The sequence below is a fragment of the Diceros bicornis genome, chromosome 29 (assembly GCF_020826845.1).
Source record: "Diceros bicornis minor isolate mBicDic1 chromosome 29, mDicBic1.mat.cur, whole genome shotgun sequence".
NCBI lineage: Eukaryota > Metazoa > Chordata > Mammalia > Perissodactyla > Rhinocerotidae > Diceros > Diceros bicornis.
In genome coordinates this window covers 7,862,526-7,883,717 of record NC_080768.1, presented here as the reverse complement: position 1 = coordinate 7,883,717, position 21,192 = coordinate 7,862,526, and the positions used below count along the sequence as shown (strand labels likewise).

General features: G+C 43.6%; 1 protein-coding gene, 1 long non-coding RNA gene and 1 pseudogene across 2 annotated transcripts in view; 2 read left to right on the top strand and 1 right to left on the bottom strand.

Annotated features, from left to right (window-relative positions):
• Positions 1 to 21,192, bottom strand: part of LOC131393862 (zinc finger protein 705A-like) — a 124,394-nt pseudogene that overhangs the window by 79,232 nt on the left and 23,970 nt on the right.
• LOC131394104 (zinc finger protein OZF-like) overlaps positions 1 to 21,192 on the top strand; it is a 67,065-nt gene that overhangs the window by 45,099 nt on the left and 774 nt on the right. The window lies entirely within an intron of this gene.
• LOC131393905 (uncharacterized) lies at positions 11,477 to 19,314 on the top strand. Its single transcript, XR_009215999.1, has 3 exons — positions 11,477 to 11,532; positions 17,852 to 17,937; positions 19,247 to 19,314. It is a non-coding gene; the product is annotated as an uncharacterized LOC131393905 (long non-coding RNA).

The window sequence follows — 21,192 nt, the reverse complement described above, 5'->3', positions numbered from 1 at the left end:
ATGCCTCTAAAGACAGAGAAACTGATAAGGAGCCCACAGTGTTCACTTCTTCTCCACACTGTGCTACATGGATTGATTGAGATCTCCTTAACAAGGTCACATAACCTTCAAACAGTAGAAAAGCGTGACAGAAAAGGAAACTGCCACTCTGACCCTTCTGCAGGCACCTTAGAAGCTGCATCACGTCCAGGGGAGATGTTCCTGCACCCGCTTGTCAATAATGAGACTGGAGGAGCACAGCTGGATTTCAGGTGAGTCTCCATTCCAAGTTGACATCTCAGATTATCCCTCTGAGAAAGGGGACATTAGCAATAACAGAGAGTGATGTGACTTTAGGCAGTGGGGTACAGATTCTTTAATTTTCATAGGAATTCTGAGAAAGAGATGGATAAAATACATCATTTCCAATGTTAATTATTACATGAGGTTCAAATCCCAGAGGCAGTAGACCCCAGTCCCTGATGTGTGTGGGGCAGTGAGTAGCTAAGGAAACTTGGTTGGTTTGGCTATGGGCACTGAAAGCCTGAATAAGTGACTTGTTCATACTTAGTTCAAACATATTCAGTTCTCATTTCTTGGAATCTAGTTAAAAACGGGTCATGAAGATGACAAACGAAATAAAACAGCTCTGACCCTGCTGAACCTGTGAGGCTTCCTGTCTAGTGGAGGAGAAAACAGTTTTTCCACATGAATTTGAATTTGAAAACTGCATGGAATGGCGTCTGAATCCAAGGAGATAAGAAACTTTTCAGAAATCTCATCAGATTAATAGGTTCTTTTCCATAGAGGGAGAGTCTTTGAGCTGCAGTGTCTATGTCTGTCTCTTGGGTAACCTACATACAGATCTTCGGTAAATCAGACACTCTTCAGAAACAGAGAAACTCTATTCATTGTTGAATAATGATAACCACAAATATAAGTCACACAGACAATGGATGTAATGATAAAAATTTTGGTGCATATCAATGATAATAATGATGATAATCAACCGAATGATGCTAATCCTAATAATTATAATATTCAAAATAATATTCAGCCTATGAAGAAGGTAAAGAAAGTAAAGAGTCTCATCATCAATTACAGGTACAGATCCTGGGTGTGATGGAGATTGTTTTGAGTCAGAGTGCCAGCTTCACATGATGCAACACATTTGTTCCCTGAAGCCAAAGACCCATAGCAGAAGGGATGAGAAATGCAAACTAGATGTTGGTATGTGCAAACATGGGGACTCCTGCACGAACTATGGGTGCCTTGGCATTAGGTCTAAGAATAAAAGGACTCTGGTTCCAGTCATGCATTTCATCAGACACATGAGTTTTCAGGAGCTAGGACCACTCATGGATGTTGCAGGTCTTACTGACTTGAAGTCAGGCATCCAGCTTCACGGATGGTGTACACAAACCCAGCTGATTAGGAACAGAAAATATCCAGCATTATGTTACTTCAAAGCCTCTGGCTGCTCCTCTGTCATCTGCTTGTCCTGGATGCCACAAGGATCAGACATCTTGAGCCTATAGATTGGAACTGAGATATTGTAGGGCATCTGCTTGTCCTGGTCCCATTTTGACCCATTCTTGCTGGGAAGCAAGGAAGATTAAGCCCTCCCATTGTCCTGGGTGAAGATAAGGGAACCAAGAATCCCTGACCTTGATGGATCCTGGAACACCACACATCAAAAGAGCTTCTGGGCTCTAAGGGCTGATGTAGTGCCTGGAGCTTAATGTTCCACACAACCAAGGATTCTGAGTCCCATGAGAGAGGGCCACGTGTGCTTTCAGAGACTTGCCCATTTGCAGGGATCTCAACCGAAGCAGCCACCTGGCTGAACCAGAGAATGCTGTTTGGCATCTTGCGGAAGGCAGGGCTCCACCCAGAGTCCCTCCTCCTCTACCAGGCATTCTTCTTCAAGAGGGGTACACACTTGAGTTCCCATACGACCCTATCATCTCCTGTGGGTTGTTTACCTTTTGCCTTCCTGATACTGGTGTTTGTCTCATGGAAACATTTCATGGTGCAATCCTAGGAGGCCAACTCAAGCTTCGCCATGAAAGTCCATCTGGGTACTTTGTCATACACTCAGAGGAATCTATATATAATTTAAATCTTTTAGGATAATATATCAATAGTATAATGATTAGTATTCACATCATTATGATGGTCATTTTGATCGTTACTATCCATCATTATTTTTATTATGATCATTCTTGTCATTGATAATTTTTGTGGTTGTTGGCATACAGCATTCTATAGAGATTCTCTGTTAAGAAGGGTGTCTGATTCAATGAAGATGAGGAGGATTCACCTACAGACACAAACACACACAGCCAATCCCAGGGTGATGCTGCACCACATGGTGTCCTTTTGGAAGTTGATCTTCTGATATTTCCATGTCCCCTGTGGGGCAGGGACCATGCCATGCTTGCTACAGAGGCTTCAGGAAAGTGTCTTCTCCTATCTTGAGCATCTGGAAAAAATTAGAAGCACTTTGATGGTCCTAGAAACCATATGTGCAGGCCTGTGAGCCAAAGAAAGGAACTCCTAGGACAAACCTATCCAATACGATGTTATCTATGTCAACTCTGGGGCCACGCAATCCCTTCACTCAGCCTGGGGTGATGATGCCCTCCAAGGGTCCTGGGTGGAGGTGTGGGAAGTAAGAAGTGGGGCCAGTCAGGAGCCCAGCATGACTAGATGGCGGAAGGGCAGCTGTACAGTGAGTGATGATGTGTTGCTCTGTGCATAATGTGCTGGGCAGGTGGAGCTCTGAGCCAGGGGGAAGGTTCTGCTGTCACTTTGGAGATCCACCTGCCTTTTAGCTAGCCTTGCCCAAGAAGCCATCTGGTCAAACTACTGACACCTGTTGTGTGTTCTGGGGAAGGCAGGCCACAAACCTTGGTGCCTCCACCTCCACCCGGGGCTCCTCTCGAAGAAGGTTTTGCATACCCCCCATATGACCCATGCCCTCCTGGGGCTTGTGATATTTTCCCCTCCCGCTGTTCCTCTAATCCATCATGAAGCACAACCATGATGCAGTGCCGGGACTCTCCCAACTAGTCCAGGAGTCTCCATCTCTGTACACTGTCATACCTCACATGCTTAGCAGAACCTGTATGCTAATCTCCATCCCCATTTTCACATTCTTAAAAATTTTCCTATTTACGTCAGTATAACTCTCACAGTTATCTTGTGGTGCTTCATTCTGTTGTCATTATAAGTGTTTTTCTTTTCTTTTACACCAATCACTTTTGGGTTTATTATTGCACAGCGCTGAAAAGATTTTTCTTTATTTCAGAGGTGTGTCCAATTCCTGAGGATGACTAGGAGGGTCTCCTACTGACAGCATACACACAGCAGGTCCGGGGCTGCCCCTGTACGATCTAGTGCCCATTCAAAGAAAGAGATTCCTAATAGATTATCTGTCCCCTGAGGGCCAGGGGTCACCTCCTGCTTGCAGTGGACACTGGGGAGGGAATACTAGTCCCTCCGTGATCCTCCATAAATGGTGACAAGCACCCATGAGTTCCTAACAAGCATGTGTGGAGCCCCACAAAGCCAAGGAGAGCCTCTGGAAGAACCAGATTCCTCCACAAGATTTCCTATGTGAAAGGAGGGGCCCAGACAACCTTGGGGCAGCTGTGGTCCTCCTGACACTGCAGAATTATTCTAAATCACCTGGGAGACTATGGATCTACTCCATCCTTCATTTAACGGCAGGAGAAGGATTCACCTCCCGCCAGAGTCTCCTAAGGTTTTTCTAGTCCATTTAGGTGTCTGGGAACCGCCCACAAAAGATGTGCAAGGAACTCCAGGAATTTCAAAGATCCATCTGGTGTCCAGGGACGTCTGGAGCTGTCCTGGAAGCACGGAGAGCACAGCTGGCCCCCAATAACCTTTGAAGGTCCACTTCCTCCAAGGAGGCGGGAGCCCAGGTGGCTCCTGCTTGCATGGGCAGCACACGGGAGTTGTGGAGACCAGATGTCCCCACTTGGGAGTCTGGGAGACCAGATGTCCCCACTTGAGAGTCTGGGAGACCAGATGTCCCTACTTGAGAGCCTTGGAGACAGATGTCTCCATGCGGGAATATGGGAGACAAGAGGGCAGCCAGGCAACTCTGCTGTGAGGGCTGATGGAGTCCAGGAGGAGCCCTGTTCCCTGCAGTACAGGACACTGAGCCCCAGGGGGAGGCCATGGTGTAGCTCTTTGGTCCTGCCTTCCTGTAGGGAACCCGCCCATCCAGTCACCTACCGAACTGCTGAAAACTGTTGAGTGAGCTATGGAAGGCAGGACAGGATGAGGGTCCCTATACCTCTGCCCTCTAGACTCTGATAAGCTAAATTCCATCTACTTTGTTGAATATTAACATCATTATTAGCATTATTTATGTCTTTATGGTCATTATCATGGTTACTCATATTTATTTTTATTATACTGTTCCTAGGAATCATTTTTGTGTTTGTTATCATGAAACATTAAAGAGATTTTCTTTGTGAAAGAAGGGTCTGATTTTCTGAGGATGATTAAGGGGGTCCCTGCAAGTAGATATACACTCACTGGTCTCAGGCTGACACTGGACTGCCTGCTGCCCTTTAAAAGCAGGAGCCTGCCTCCAGGGGCCCTACTTATGCCTCAGTTGGTCTCTCTCCTCTGACCAGCTTCTGTCCCGTCATCCCCCTAAGCCTCTTCATCCCCATGTCCTTGGCCTCAGTTCCTCTGCACTGGTTTTCCCCACAGCTCCCCTCATCTCCTCCTCAATCTAATGCTGTACTTAGATCTCCCACGGGCAACTGGGAAGGTCACCTTCCTATCAGTAACCCCCAGTTTCCCTGCTCCCCATCCAGGCCCAGGTCCCATCTGGCCTTCCCCCTTCCCTGCCCCACCAATCACCCTGACCCAGGTCCCCTTGTAAGCCCAGCATCCACTCCTTCTCCCACTCTCTTCCCATTTCTGTCCCTTCCCTGACTCACTTCCTGTTGCCTTCCCAGGTCAAAGACCTGTGGCTCCTGCCCCAGTTCACCTAGGATGTGTTGGTTGCCCTAAAGCTTTGTCCCCAACTTCAGGTTCCTGCATGTTAATTTCCTCTCAGACAAGGACATCCCCCTCCCCCAGTTGCACTAGCAGCCTTCAGCACTTCTCCCTCACAAACACGTCCCTTATTTCTGACCCTTCAGGAGTCTCAGTGCCCCTCCATGTCCCCCTGAGGCCCTGCTCCCCAGAAGCTGTCCCTAATCAGTAGGTCTTAAGACCCTGCCAGGGTTCCTGCCTTTTCCTCCATCATGACATGAGAGTGAAGCCTCTTCAAGGGCTCCATTTGGGAGAGAAAAAAAGATCACAGAGGCTAATCCAACTGATGCAAAACAAACCCCCTTTAAGAGAACTTCCTTTAGAAAATACCATGCCTAAAATAAGGCAGAGGGAAATTTAACTTTTATATGTAAGTGTAGATTACAGTCTTCCCAGAATTGAGAGCCATTACTCAGGAGCAGACTTCAGCCACTTAATTGCCCCTTTGGGAAAAGAGGGATGACACTCTGAAACTGATCTGGAAGAAGTGGGTGGAGCTAAAGGACAATGTATAACCAGCCTTACTTAGGAATGTAGGTACCAAAGCATTAACTATTCCATCAAAATGAAAACAGCGATGGGTGCAAAATAGCATTAACAACATAATTTATAAGGAATGGAAGAATGCTTTACAGTATATACAGTTTTACCCAGTTAGCTATTTAAGCCATTTGGCCATCAGTGGTATGGTTACATAATGATAAATCATCATAAATTGGAACTTAATCCAATAATGAAAAGGTGATTCAACACCTGAACCTTTTTCGTTTTATACGATAGTTTGACTTTCAAAAACATTTAAAAATCATGCCAAATGATGGGGAGAGTGTTTTTAATCCAGAAAATTACAGGAAACATATTTAACAGTGAATGGTAGAAGCGTTTCCACTAAACCTAAGTCTGAGCAAACACTGGAACCCCCTTCTGTCCCAAGTTTTACCCTCTCTCTCCTCCTTGCTCCCAGCTCCTCTCCCTGCTCCCCCTCCTGCCGCGCCCCTCCCTCCACAGTCAGGGAACAGAGTGAGGACGCCCCGCCCGGGAGGAACACACCTTCCCGCGGGGCGTCGGGATGTGAACCCCCGGGACGGGATGTGGACACAGGACCCGGTGTCACGGGAGCCCCTGGTGGAATCCCAGCACGGACATGGCCTCCCTGAGGGCGAGGGAAGGGCGAGCTTGCGGACCACGGGTCAGGGACGGAGGGAGGGTCTCGGGAGTGACCGCGGTCTGCGGGGTCCAGGGGCAGGGCGCGGCGACCCGGAGCCACCCTCCATGGGGCGAGAGGGGCAGAATCCCCGTCCCGTGGGGACTTGACCCCGAGCAAGGCGTTGAGGGGAGACCCCGTGGAGAGAGGAATACAAAGAACGGAGAGCAAACCGCCTCAGACCGATTTTAAGCGGAAATTGACGCGCCCACAGAAACGGCAGCAGAACTACCCAAAGCGTCTCGCGGCCCCATGGAGCCCCTCGCGCGGACGCGCGTGCGCGGATTGTTACGTCCCGGCGTCCCGACTGCGCATGTGGAGGGCGGGGCGATGGGGGCCGTGACTGGGAGCTGAACTTTGATTTGGGAAATCTACTTCCGGGTCTGCAGGAAACTGGGAGCTCTGGGAGGCGGGGCTTGGAAGGAGGGGGCTGTGGGCGGGGCCTTGGAGGAGGGGCGTGTGTGGGCGGGGCCTGCGCGCCTCCGCCCCGTGCGTTTCCGGTCTGCCTGTACTTCCGCCTGCGGAAGTGGAGTCTGTGCGTCTGAATCCACGCGAGGTGCTGGGTGTCAGTGGGGCTGCGCTGCGCCCCCTGCAGCAAGTTAAATGATTCGGATATTTCTCGGTAAAAGCTTAGAGTTAAGGGGCCGCGCACACTGAATGCGGAGATGTTTCTTTCTCAGCAACCTGAAATGTGTTTAAGTCAAAAACCTGCACAGTGAGCGTGTCGTGAGTCCAGCAGATGCGACTCGGCTGCGGGGGCGCAGCGCCCGCGGTGCGGGCGGATGTGCGCGCTGGTTGCACTGGGTTCATCTGTGCCTCCAGCACACAGAATAGGTCATTTACAAGGGGAACTGGAACGTGACTCGCCACACTCGGTGTGGTCGGAATGTGCAATTTCACACTCAAGACCACAGAATGTAGTTTCAGTCTCTGTTCCCCATTCACCTGGGAGGCAGAGACTCAGCGCTGGGCTCAGTTCAGGGACTTCACTGGATGGGATCTGGGCAGATCGCTCACCTGGTGCCGTCATGCTGAGTTTGGGGTTCTGGCCCAATCTATGTGCAGCATGTGGGGTGGGATGAAAGTTTACATCAGCCTCCTTGTGCATGGGAGTTTACAGCATGGCCAAGACCACGAGATTTGGAGGCAGCCTGGGGAACATCATGGGAGCAAATATCAGACCTATTGTCTGTGAGCTTGAGAATGAGGGACAGTCCTGGCCAAGGTGCTTGGATGTTGGCTGAGAGGCGTCAGGGATATCCACTTCTTATACTTATTTTTTTCCATGAGGTGAGAAGAAGCTCAGCTCAGGTCCTTTGATGGGAGACACTGCAGGGCACGTGGATGTCATATTTGGTTTCCTGATAGGTGCTGTCTTGTGGGAACAGGCTCAGGACAGATCTCTTCTTGGCTGAGAGGACAGGAATTGATTGGCCTGCTTGTATCCTGTAGGAGAAGACACCATGCATAGAATATATATTAAGATTTTCTTCAAGTGAAAATTTAAATCAACCAAATAAAAGACATGGAACATGTAACACTTAATTTAGCAGTTAAAGAATCATTAGCAGTCATTTTAAATATGAAGTACTGAGTGGTAGGATAAAATCAATTAAATTATCAAAGTGAAAAAAATTTTACTTCAGATTTCATAGTATGGATATTATTAATATTGTCTCTAAGTGGAAACAAGCTCTTTCATATACTGTTCTAAGCATTAACACAGCTACTGAGCTTTTAGAGGCAGATTAATGACTAACAAATTCTGATGGACCATTTCAGAGTTTTTATATCAATTTAAAAGTTGCAAATAGGATTCTACCTTTTGGAGGCATCTGAAAAAATAAATTCCACATGTCCTCAACAGCATGCTGCCATACACAAAAGTAATAGTAAAAAAATATAGAGAAACGAAAATCGGCATCCTAAAAATTCACAGACTGGAATCCCATTGGCCAGAATGGAATTTTAACAACTCCCTCTCACAGAAGGGGCATAGTCTTGAAGCATATTGGGGTTACGCAGAAGAGAAAAGATCTGGCACCAGGGGAGACTCACCCACAGATCATCACAGGACTCTGTCAGTTCCTTACAATTTTGCGATGTCCTGGGAAATTTCTGGAGTTCAACCATCCTCTGCTGCTCTGACTACCTATAGAACAAACCATGACGAATGGGTGTACCCCAATTTCAAGTCCCCAAATGGGAGAAAAATTACTGGGACCCAGACCTATTCAGTGTTTCAGTGTGAGACAGGTAGTGAAGCCCTGGACAAGGCTGCCCTTTCCCTCATCTCAGATTCTTCCCCCAACTCCAGGTAACCCTCCAGGTTTTTCCATAATATACTTTCATTTAGGCTTCATTGCTTCTCTTCGTGTCATATGCAAAGTTCCAAGATGTGCCCTGGTCCCAGCCTCTCAGTAATTATCCAGGAGTAGAATGGGCTCCTGAGTTTGGACCCTTGGAGGATATGGAACTCTTCTCTATTTCTCTCCATGTTTGTGTCTTTGCCTAGAGATGTCTTTGCACACAGTGTAAGAGGAAGAGACACAGGCTCCACAGGTTCCAACGCCCAAAGATGGGTTAAAACTCCCTCATTCCTCACATTTGTCCTAGTTCCGTCTCTCTTTGAATTATGTTAAAGGGCCTGGGGTTCCTTGGTGCCTCAGGCTTCCATGGTTTCAGGTTCTCCTGCACCTTGTTTGACCCCAAGGGTTGAGGACTATGGCCCTGTCCCAGCACTTCAGAGGGTGCCTCCTGCTTCTTGCCTTGTGCCCAAAGGCTTTGCAGTCCTTGCACTTCACCTGTGGGTGGAGGAGGAGGTGGTCACTGAGTCAGCAGAAATCACAGGCAGATTTAACGGTGAATATACTGTTGTAGTTTGAGAGATGAATATTGGTTTCAGAAAGGAGACATAGTTACGTGACCCTTTATGTGCCAACATGTTAACAATATTGTCCTGCCCAAAGCCTGTGTTGATGAGGGGTCCTAGGAGGATGGATTGGATGGTCTAAATGTGAGGAGACTGAGCCAGATTTAAAGATTTGGATAAACTCCAGACTGGACATGACACTAAGTAGGAGTGAGGCTGTTCCTCCAAGTCTCTGAATGGACCCATGTGCCTGGTGATGAGGTCCCAAGGCAGGCAATCCTTGGATGAGAAAGGACAAGGGAGTTGTGGACACAGAATTTTGCATGTCTGAACCCTGTCTCTGGATTCCATGCCATCCCCTGGTTCCCGATATACATAAGCCTCCACTTACCCTGGGATCATCCTCCTCTGGTAGGGAAGCCCCCTGCGCCACTGGTCCCTGCTGTCGCTTCTTCCCTTTCTGGGTATTAAAGAGTCTGGAGGGCCTGTCCTGGGTGAAACGGCCCACCATTTGCCTCACCTCCTTGGAGCGTCACCTCACTCTTCCTTGGCACTTGATTTTTGGATTTCCTGAGTCAAAAGAAAAAGAAAACTTTCAGAGTCACACAGAGACAGAAGTCCCTCATGCACCTTATTCAGTGAGGGATGAGGAGGCATCATGACCACTAAGTCAGACACATTTCTCACAAAGTGATGTATCATTCCCAGACTTTTTCCATCCTCTATCCTGATTACCTAGCCTCAGTAGAGGACTCTGACTTAAACAAGACACATGACTTGTAAATGGTGAATTTAGTTTTGCACACGTGAATGACTGATTTTACAGAACTTGTTTAGACCTATTACATTTCATTGCTTTAGGAGAAAGAAAGAAAATATTTGCTTGGAGTTACAAAATAATCAAGGTCATGGGAATGCTACATTTAATCCTGTGGCACACATATTCAAAAATTCAGAACAAAGTCTGCTTTCCTCTTCAAAACTTGAATGTCATATTTGACATGAGATGAGGAAATTCCAAAATATAAATTCCAAATTAAATATAGAAAAATTATTTTCCACTCTACTAGAATGACATCTTCACAGCTGAGAGTCTGGGCTGTTTATTGACTCCTTTATCTTCAGTGCTTTAATTTTAAACTAAGTTCTAATAAAGGTGAAATGAATATATTTCATCTAAGGATGAACAAATAAATTAGTCTTTAAATTTCCATAACCAAAACTGCCAGGTTTCCATAACTTCTCACACACTGTCTCATTCAGTTCAGGGTGTATATTGCCTTTGAAACTTGAACTTTCATGTAATAATCAGCATTTACAACGATGCATTTTTCTCAGTCTCTTTCCTAAGAAATACTATTAAAATGAAAGAGTCTTTCTACAGTCACTTAAAGCCACATCACTACATACTTTTCCCACTGTACTATTTCTCTGAGGGATGATCTGAGGACCAAAACTGTAGAGAAAAGCAGCGTGAAATCCAGCTGTCCTTTCCCCCTCTGTCAGTGGATCCTCAGAAAGGTGGATGCTGGACAAACTCCTCTAGACGGGATGCGGTTTCTAGGATGCCTGAGGAGGGGTCGGTAAGGAAGTTTGCTTTCCAGCCTGACTCTTATACTGTTTCAGGTTCTTCTGATTGTTCAGGTGATCTAATCCAACCAACTTAATCAAGTCACATTTGATCGGATCCCTTTTTGAGGCCATGCACCATAATTTGTTGTTTACCATTTCCATACATTTTAAAAAATATGTGTACACATATGCATACTTTTAAAAACGTATATTTTCTCTAAGATTAAAAAAAAAATTGTGGATATGTCTGTTTATTCACCTTGCATTTTTTGGTAAAATATAAATAACATACAATTTACCATTTTAACCATAGTTAATTGTACATTCTGTGGCATTAAGTACATTCACACTGTTGTGTAACCATCACCATCATCCATCTCCAGAGCTTTTCATTTTCTGCACCTGAAAACCTGTACCGGTTAAACAGTTCTTCCAATGCATAGATATAGACACAGGTGCATTTCTCTAAGTAATAATCATCATTGATATGAAGGTAATCATAGCTTAATGGCTCATATCAATGTCTCCATCTGTAATCTGTTACCTCCTGGGTCATCCTAGCCCTCTCCCCTCCCTTGTCTGTAACTGCCCTCTCCAATCCTGAGAGGGCCCCTAAGGGGCTCACATCCCGCGCAGAATAGCGAGCTCTGAGCGTCCTGCACTGCTCCCAGACCACCGGCAGAGGGCGCCCGAGCGCACCTATTCCGGCCTTCCCTGATGGACAGGCGTGTTGCGCATGCGCATTCCGCCCTGGACCTCGAGGCCGCGTGTGCAGGGAGAACAGGGACACTGTCGCTTCGGACGAGGTGGGGTCGCGTCTACAGTGAGTAAAATCCTGGTTGGGGCCGGGCTGCTGAGCAGGGAGCTTGCTGCGGCTTCTCCGGGATATTTTCTCTCAGCTGTGGAGCTAGAGCCTTGCATATTCCGGGCCGTCCCCGCGTGTCTCGGTCCTCGGCCCCTCCTGCAGGGTCGTAACCAGGCTTCTTGTGCAGAAGGCCCCGCTCCCCGAGGGCTCGGGGGGCGACATCAGAGCACGTGCAGCACCTGTTACGGATTCAAGATCCTTTCTGGGCAGAAATCTCGATACAGATTCAGAGAGAGGGAACCGCGAGCACAGTTGTGAAGGGAACGCCGAAATGCCCTGACTTTCGGTGGAAGGACCTCGGGACACGGAGGCGCCGGGTCAGGACACGCCCCGTCCCCGGGCGGCAGGAGAGACGTCTGCAGCTCCGTGCGCGCTTCTGTTCATTGTTAGCGGGTAATTCTTCCAAAACAGTGAAAGTCGTTGAAAAGATACTGAAAAATTGAAACGTGGGTGTATTTAAATTCACAGTATTGTAAACGTTAACATTTTGTTTACATCCAAATCATAACTTATTTTCTGGCTTCAAAGGAAGTTGCCTCGTCTATACCGTGTTTAAAGTAATGCTCCTCAGCTTATCTTATTTTCGAATTGAAGTATTACCATGGTTAACATTTGCTCATGACCCAATGACTGTCTTATATAATTTTAAATTAATTTCAGCTTACTGAGACATTTTCTGCGGGACCTCACTGTGATAGACATTGTTAAAATAAATAAATCCAGGACACTTCCAAATTTCTTTAATTTTTATAAAAAGGACAAGGTAGGAAAAATACTGATTTTGAAACCAAAGCTTGTACTGAAAATGAGAATATATTGTTTAACATTTCTTCAGAATCATTTACTATTTATTGCAAGATATCCTGAGACAGCTAAATTCTAAATTTTATTGTTAACTAATAAGTTACAACACATTCTACTTATACTTAAATAATTTATCAATTGTGGCTCAATTATTCTGAGAAGTGTAATATTTTTAACTTTTGTAGAAGTGATTTACAGTCCTTAGGACATAGCAAGATATACTTGGAGAGACCCAAGCAGTGTTGGCTTTCCCTTCCTTTGTATTAAAATATGCACTCTCCAGAACACTCACAATGTTTCATTTCTTGAATATATCATACATATGAGAATAAACATCTCTTCTCTAGTGCCACATTTTTTTTTAATTTCAAAGGCATCACCAGTGTGTTTCTATCTGAATGTTTTTTAGCAAGTTCAGAACACACTCACCTGTTGGCTCAGAGGTACTATCTAAAGACAGTACTTTTTGTTTTACTCATGAAGGTACACCTGACCCTGTTTAACCTCATGTGGGGTGGTGCTTAGTGGGGGATTGAGGTAGGAAGTATTAGTCAAGAGCAGCTTACTGAATTAGCTAAGTTCTCACAACAGTGTACGAATCAGCCATCCACCTTCCCGAGCCCAGAGGATGGGGAACAAAGTGTCCCCAGGTGACAGTGACAGCCAAGAAAGGTCTGCAGTCTGGCTTTTAAGGTGAAAAGAGGGCTTTACAGCCTTGCAGTAACGGCCTGTTCTGACCTGTAAGTGGAAAACAAGAATTCACTCTTGATTTAGGAATTTAACCAGGACCAAAGAACTAGTTAGAGATAAGCCAAGACTAGAACTCATTTTTTTTTTGATGAAGATTAGCCCTGAGTTAACACCTGTTGCCAATCCTTCTCTTTTTTGCTGAGGAAGATTGGTCCTGGGCTAACATCTGTGCCCATCTTCCTCTACTTTATGTGGGATGCCTCCCACAACGTGGCTTGGTGAGTAGTGCATAGGTCCATGCCAGGGATCCGAACCTGCAAACCCCGGGCTGCCAGAAGTGGAGTGTGAACTTAACCACTATGCTACCAGACCAGCCCCTAGAACTCATTTTTTGCCTTCCTCTCGGATTTTCTTTCTTTTAATATAATATAATGTATTAACTTGTTTACTGATATATAATTGACACATAACATTAGTTTCAGGTGTAGAACATAGTGATTACATATTTGTATATATTGTGAAATGATCACCAACTTGTCTAGTTAACTCCCATCTCCAGACAGTTATAATTTTTTTTCTTGTGAGAACTTCACAACTTTCAAATATACAATACAGTATTACTAACTATAGTAACCATGCTGTGCATTACATCCCCATGACTTATTTATTTTATAACTGGAAGTTTGTATCTTTTGACTCCTTTCACCATTTCCCCCAAACCCTACCCCTCACCTCTGGAAACCACCAATCTGTCCTTATATCTACGAGTTCAGTTTTTGTTTTTTTTTTATGTTCCACATATAAATGAGACCATACGGTATTTGTCTTTCTCTGTTTTATTTACTTCATTTAGTGTAATACCTCAAAGGTCCATCCGTGTTGTGGCAAATGTCAGAATGTCCTTTTTTATGGATGAATAATATTCGTGTATATATATGCATATAAGCACTGAGGTTGCTTCCATGTCTTGGCTGTTGTAAGTAATGCTGCAGTGAACATGGGGATGCAGATGTATTTTTGAGTTAGTGTTTTCATTTCCTTCAGATAAATACCCAAAGTAGAATTGCCCATAGGCTGAGAATTTTTTGATAGCTTAGACTCAATTAAAAATAAAGACTGATCACCTTGCTATAAATTCCCTGCAAAGTTTGCAGAATAGGCCGAAACCCACAAAGTAGTGAGACTTTTGGATGGCTTAGAACACCAACAGGAATTAAAGAATCACTCCATTTTTCATAATTGCATCTAAATGATTTACTTAGAGGGCAAGTTTTATGTTAAACTAGTTGTTCCTTGATTAAATGTGTCTTGATTGACATCCAAGGTAAACAGGGTCTGTCCATTGTGTTGTAAATCTCATGACATTATCAACTACCTCAAAGGGAGTCCAAAAACAAGCATATTTCTGTTCCTGGAGAGAATGAGCTCTGAGATCAGAAGTGTGGTGACAGTAAACTCAACAACTGCACAGTACCACACGTTTTCTGTCTACTTAGGTTTTGGTGAGTACTGGAGAAAATTTTCCTCAGTTAGATCTAACCTTCTGTATTTTGACAATGAACTTTAATTAGGAAGATGATTTTTTACTCTGAGGACATTTGTATTAGTCATCTGAGGGCAATTAGTTGATTGTGTGTGTGGAATTTCTATTTATTAATAATCCATAAATTGTAATCAAAGAGAAATTTCCCTTATGATTCTACACGTGATTTTTCTGCAGTTAGTCTTGGCAAGGAAGAAAGGAACAAACAAATAAATGTGTAGTGAGAAATTAGATGACTAACCCGAAGGAAAAGTAGGGTTCTACTCAAGACAACTAGTTGAGAAGGAAAGGCTCACTTAGTTAGTGATTCAAAGAAGGGATCTCTGAAGAAATGGCAGTTAATCTCAGACTGAAACCTAATGAATATGGAGTGGTCCTATGTGGGTAGATATTGGAGTGAAAATGAAGGATGACGATAGTGCTCAGTGTAGAGATAGCACCAAAGCTGAATCGTGTGGTTCTGAAAAGTAGTGTTAAAGATTAATCCTTGGATGTCTAGTGGAACCATTGTCTGACTTTGAAGATTAGAAGAGAAGGAATTTTTATTTGCAAAAATGTTAGTGGCTTCATTTTGAAATATATTTTATTTTAAATGCCTGTAATATGTAACAGTGGAGATTATAGCTCAGATATGGAATCTAGATATGAGTATTTAGATATGAGTTTAGAAATAATAATGAAAGAGATTGAAGCAAGTGAAGGAATGTTATGAGATTTCCAAGATAGAGTATTGTAAGAGGAGAGATATTCTAAGAGGAGAGAAAAGGGGTGGGATTGAACCTTGAGACATTTCAACACTATTGTTCGAGGAGTGCTTCTGGAAGGAGTGACTAGAATAGGTTAAAGATAGTTAGGAATCATACCTATCAGAGAAGCCTAGGAAAAAGAAAGTTCCCCAAAGGAGATCATGTGCCAATACTGCTTTAGTTCCGAGTAAAAGGCTGAGAACACTCATTGGGTATAACTATGGGGGAATAACTGTGATCTTATCAAGATTATTAATGTGGAGGTCATTATTTACTTTTGTAAGTCAAAGAGGGAGGGAGTGTGAGGAAATTGTAACTAAATATGTACTGTTTTTTCAGGTTAATTTGAAGGGGAAAAGATCATGTGACAGGAACTAGCTGTAAATTGATTAGAGGAGGTTTCTGTTTCAAGAATGGAGAGATTAACTGAGGTTCAGGAGAAGGATGGGGAAGTGATGAAGAGGTTGCTGGTAAAGGAAATTCAGTTGTAGTGAATTATATAAAATATTTGAGGGAATAGAAGAGAAAGCGTTATAATTGGAGAAGTTGGATTTCATCAGGAATAGAGATGACTTTTCAGATTTTACAAGAGAGGATTCACAGATGGGTTGAAATGCAGGAACAAGTGTAGATTTCATATCAATGAGCCAAAGTAGTTCTTCAAATTATCTGTTTCATCTCTGTAGTAGGAAGTGAAGCCATTTTTGAAAAGTGAGGAAAAAAATGAGAATTTCTGAGATTCAAAAGGCACAAGGAATGTTGAAATATTTATGAAGCATGGGAGAATGAATTTATTACTAAGCCATAGTAGGATGCCAGGCAATTAGAAAAAGCCTTTGGGAGATTTATGGCACTGTCATTAGACCAGATCAATACCTAATGCTGTGCTGTAACAGATGCAGAGATATCTGGGGTTAGGGACTGTATCAGCAGATGCAGGGGAGGACTAAGGGGCATGAGAATTGTTGGTCTTGGTGTGTAGGTTGAAATGAGTAAGTGTGTGTGACACTGATCAATAAAGATGAAGAGAGGTTGAGGCTGATTTTGGAAATTGGGGTAATTGAACTGGAGGTTCCCATGTAGTAGGAGAACCTGAACGTGGGGAGTAATTGTGTGAACAGGCCAAAAGCACAAGGTGTCTGAGGGAGGAGTCTCTGGTCCTGGATCTGACAGGTGACATGAACAGGTTAAACCTGGTTCTGGTGTCTACCCTCAAGATGAGCAAATTTGGGGATTTGACATGCAGAGGCCAGGCAGAGCTCATTTTAAATTCTAGCCCTGTCAATTTCTGGCCATGCAATTTTGTCATATAAATAAGATTTCTGAACCTAGAGCACATCACTTGTTAAATGTGTAATTAATCCATAAACGCAGGCTTATTGTGAGTATTAAATGCAATGTATGTATGTAAACATATCTATGCAAATTCTACTCACAGAGTCTCAATTAATAGTAGCAGAATTTTTTTGTCTTCCCAGGCCCTCAGGGTCAAAGCATTTTGATTATATCCTGTTGTTGACACGTTATCAGTGTTTGTTGATGCAGTACATGTAATTATAAACATTTTTTAGGTAGTAAGCTTTAGAGTTGACAAAATCTTTCATATACTGAAATTATGAAATGCAGAGATAATCTTGCTGATAAAAATAACTAGAACTCCAGACACCGTATCACTGCGATATCCCAAGGAGTCAAAAAATTTCCACCAAAACTAAACCCTTTCATTCTGTATTGTATGAGCCTGTCTGTTTGTGGGGTTTGTGCATCCCAACAGTACACTATGACGAATGCACTGCTGCTTCTTTCCTGTGCAAGGGGTTGTATGTGCTAGACTTCATGATAAGTCGCTGAACACTTGAGGGATGGGTCTTTGAATTGTTCCAGCCAAGCATTACGGAGATTTCAGTGTTTCTTGGCCACATATGCAAGGCCATGAGGTATACAGCTAAGGTTGAGTTGCTAAGGTTGCCTGAATCCCACATGTGAAGGAGCCAAGATGACTGAGGGCAAGTGTATCTTGGGGGTTAGGACAGGGTACAGGAGAGAGAGTGTGGGGCAATAATGAGCTGAGATGGGTGTTGGAAAACCATGCTGGTGAACCTCACCAAGAATTATAAAATCAGAAATTCCAGAATGATGCCCTGGGTTATGGATATAAGAGTCTCCAGGTGACAGGAGTCAAGTTCTCCTAGAATTTGGTGCCAAGTATGGAATTAAATAATACATCTGAATATCATGTCTAATTAAACTATAAATCCCTATACTTTTGTTATTTCTGGAATGGGGATATTAATATCTCCTTTATGAGCATCAATAGCCAAATGCTTCCTATTGTTGACCCTCCTCCCCATTTGTCCTTGTTCACTCTGCAGTTACATGGGGGTTGGACTATGGGAGGGAGTCACTACCTTGTGAATGTCTGCAGATTCAGGATAGGCATATCTAGGAATGTTGGAAAAGATTGGAGTCTCGTGGTTTCTTTCTTTTTTCTCAGCTTCGTCTCCTTATTCATTGGACTGTTTCTGGGTGAAAATACACAGGAAGAAGGGGGCGACTGAGTTGTAGACAATGCAACCACAGGTGAGTAGGACTTGCTCTTTCTCCTGAATTGATACCTTTTTCCAGGGGATGAGGAGATTTCTCTTCTTGGCCTGGATCTTCTGTGTTCCCCCTTGAAATATTAGTGTCAGTCACATTTCATCAGGACTCTGGGAGGCTCATGGAAGGTCAGAGACTGATCAAGAAATAATCCCCTACCCAATATTTACACTAATTTATTGCAGAAGAAAATTGTTTTTGAAGAAAAGGTGAAAAGTTGTTTCTTCTCACCCATCCCATGGCCTCGGCTAGGAAGTAACTCAGTTGTTAACGCTGTTGGTGTCTGCAGTGGGCTTAGGCATATAGTGAACACAGAAGATAGAGATGAGTAAGAGCAGAAGTTTACAGTCTTGTAGGGAGGGAGATGTTTCTTCAGGTGAGTTCAGTCCATCAGTGTTTCAGATGCTGCAGAGGAGGGCTGTGCAGCATTGAGATGGGGGTGGGGGAGCAAGAGAACAATGAGGAGTCATTTAGTTACTTTCCCCAATTTTAAACTTACTACAGTCTTTATAGAATATACTTCAACATTTTAATAACTTAAAAAAAGTAAAATTTCTCCTTACTACTCTTGTCCCCAACAACCGAGTTTCCCTCTTTAAAATTAAACTTTGTTCAAATTTGAAAACTGAAAGAAATATCTGGTGGTTATTGTTTTCTTAATTTTGGCTATGCATTGGGAAGAAGGATTATAATAGAATAAAACCTAAGGTCCTGCAGCAATTTTTGAAAGACTGGAAAGATAATGTTCAATTGAGAGGCTTCTATTACCCATCAGCATGTAGACAGGATGATGATACAGGAGAGGTAATGACAACCAATGCTTGGAGGTCCCAGAGAGAATGGACATGCAAAGCTTTACCACAGGAGGGTCAGGCTAGCACATTCCTTATGGACAGCAGGCTTAGGGCCCCCTGGGTTTTGCTTCTGAACTGTAAGACTTATGGCTTATCATGAACATGTGAGGTATGTAGAGAGAGACTACACCTATTTATCCAGGCCCATTCAGTCCTGCAGAATGTTGGGCATTGCTATGTCCAGGTTATTGCCCACCAAACCTCATGAGATAATCGTTCGTAATGAGGTTATGTTTGCAAAGTGTGCGTATATTTCTGTGAGTATGTATGAAAGACACATGACATATCAGCATAGGGAAACATTGTTTAGAACCTCAAACAGGGTTAGAGCTTTCCATGCATGCAGCAACCCGTCCCCAGCACTATCACGTCCAGCATACTCCATGGTCCTTGCTAGGGAAGGCCCTGGCTGAATCAAAATGTCCATGATGCTTTAGGAATCAGTGACCTTCAAGGATATAGCTGTAGACTTCACCCAGGAAGAGTGGGCCCTGCTGGACACGTCCCAGAGAAAACTGTACAGAGATGTGATGCTGGAGAACATCAGTCATCTGGTCTCCGTGGGTGAGTCTGTCAACACCGATTTGTTCGTTCAGCAAGTATCCAGAACAGCTTCCACACATGCCCCCGCTCAGCCCTCATTCAGATTCCTTCAGGGTTATTAAAACTACTTGAAGATAATTTCTTTATTTCTTTATTTACTTACACCTATTTTGTCATCCCAAAAGATTTCAGATTTCCTGACCACTCTTTCATGTCTTTCTTTCTTCTTGATCTCTAACACCCAGGACTGTGCTGGGAATCCAATGGATATTTTTAAATAAATAAATGAAAGTATTAAATATTTACTAAATAACTGTTCTGCTCTATACACTCAGCTGGTGGTTAAAAATTTATTCATGGAAATTAATCTAATTATTTCCAAATACAAAATATTTTGTTTTTGTAGAACCTCTGTGTATTGGATTTTTTTTTAAATGAAGTTCAGCCTACTGTGGGGACATTTAATTCCTCCTTTGTTGACAACCCTGAGGATTCCAAACTCTGTCTTTAACTTTGGGCCTGCACATCAGCAACAAGAAATTCTCCCCATGTTGTCGCGTGTCATGATGTTCTTCCTGCCCTGGTGAAGGACCTTCAATACGGTCATTGTTCCGGGTGCTCTTCTCTGAGCTGTCCTTCAGTGTTCACCTTGTTCTTCCTGGATATTCTTCCCTGAAACTAAAGAGCATACATTGTTCTCAGCACAGAATCCAAAACTGATGAACCATTTTTCCTCCCATACAGGGTATGAAGTCTGCAAATCAGATGTGATTTCTCAGTTGGAGCAAGGAAAGGAGCTGTGGAGAGAAGGAAGAGGATTTTCCCAAGGCCTGAGTCCAGGTGAGCTCCAGGCTGCTGTGCTCAGTACCAGGAAGATCCTGATCCTGGGGGAGCAGGGCCTGGGAAATGTCAGCTGCAGATTTCCTTGAGTGATTTATATTTTCAGAAAAGTGTTGAGGCCATTGGGGCCTGTATTCTCTTCTGTACTTCCTCTTAGACTCAGAAAAGGAATGCTCTTGTCCTCTTGGAGATAAAGTTTCACCTCTGTCCTTTGTCCTGTTCACTTCCCATTGACAGTTTTTCTTCTCTTTACCTACCTCTAACTTGTTTGTGTTGTTTCTTATTTCAATCCTGAAAATATTTTCTAAATTCAGTTTCCTGACCTGTGTTCTACTCACTGATGTATTCCTCCTTTTCACATCCTTTTCTGTGTAAGGGTCAGTGTTTGAAACATCCACACACAGGCCTTGCGTGCTTTCTACAGTTTTCTCCCTGTCATGCCACACTGGCAGTTTATTTGTATTACATTATTTTAGCCAGGAAAAGTGGCCCTCTAAAACAAGAAATAATATTAGTACAAGATACCTGCATGAAGGACCCATCTACCTGCATGTCAATGGTAAGTTTCAGGGGAAGACACCCTCGTACTTCACATCAAAGACATGGGAACTGAAAGATCTTAGAATGCAGCATAATCACGTGACTGTAATTTGAGTTGGGTGTACACTTTCAGCCTCAGCAGAAAGTTTCAGGTAGTTTGAAGTTAAGGAAAATATTAACGTGTGCTCAAAACCATAACCTGAGTTTTTATAAAAGGACAAGTTCATAAACATGGTTCATACATCTGATGTTTGAAGCTAATGAAATCTTTAAAATGAATATGGTAGCTCTGTAGTTGAGATGTAATGAAAGAGGCAATCTCTGCATTGTACGAAATAACATACATTGCAGATGTAAGTAATGTGGAGAAGATTTTGATAGGAGGTGTTCACTGCATGATCAATTTAGAAGTCATGTGTAGAGAAAAGAGTAAATGAAAATATATGAGAAATTCTTTAAC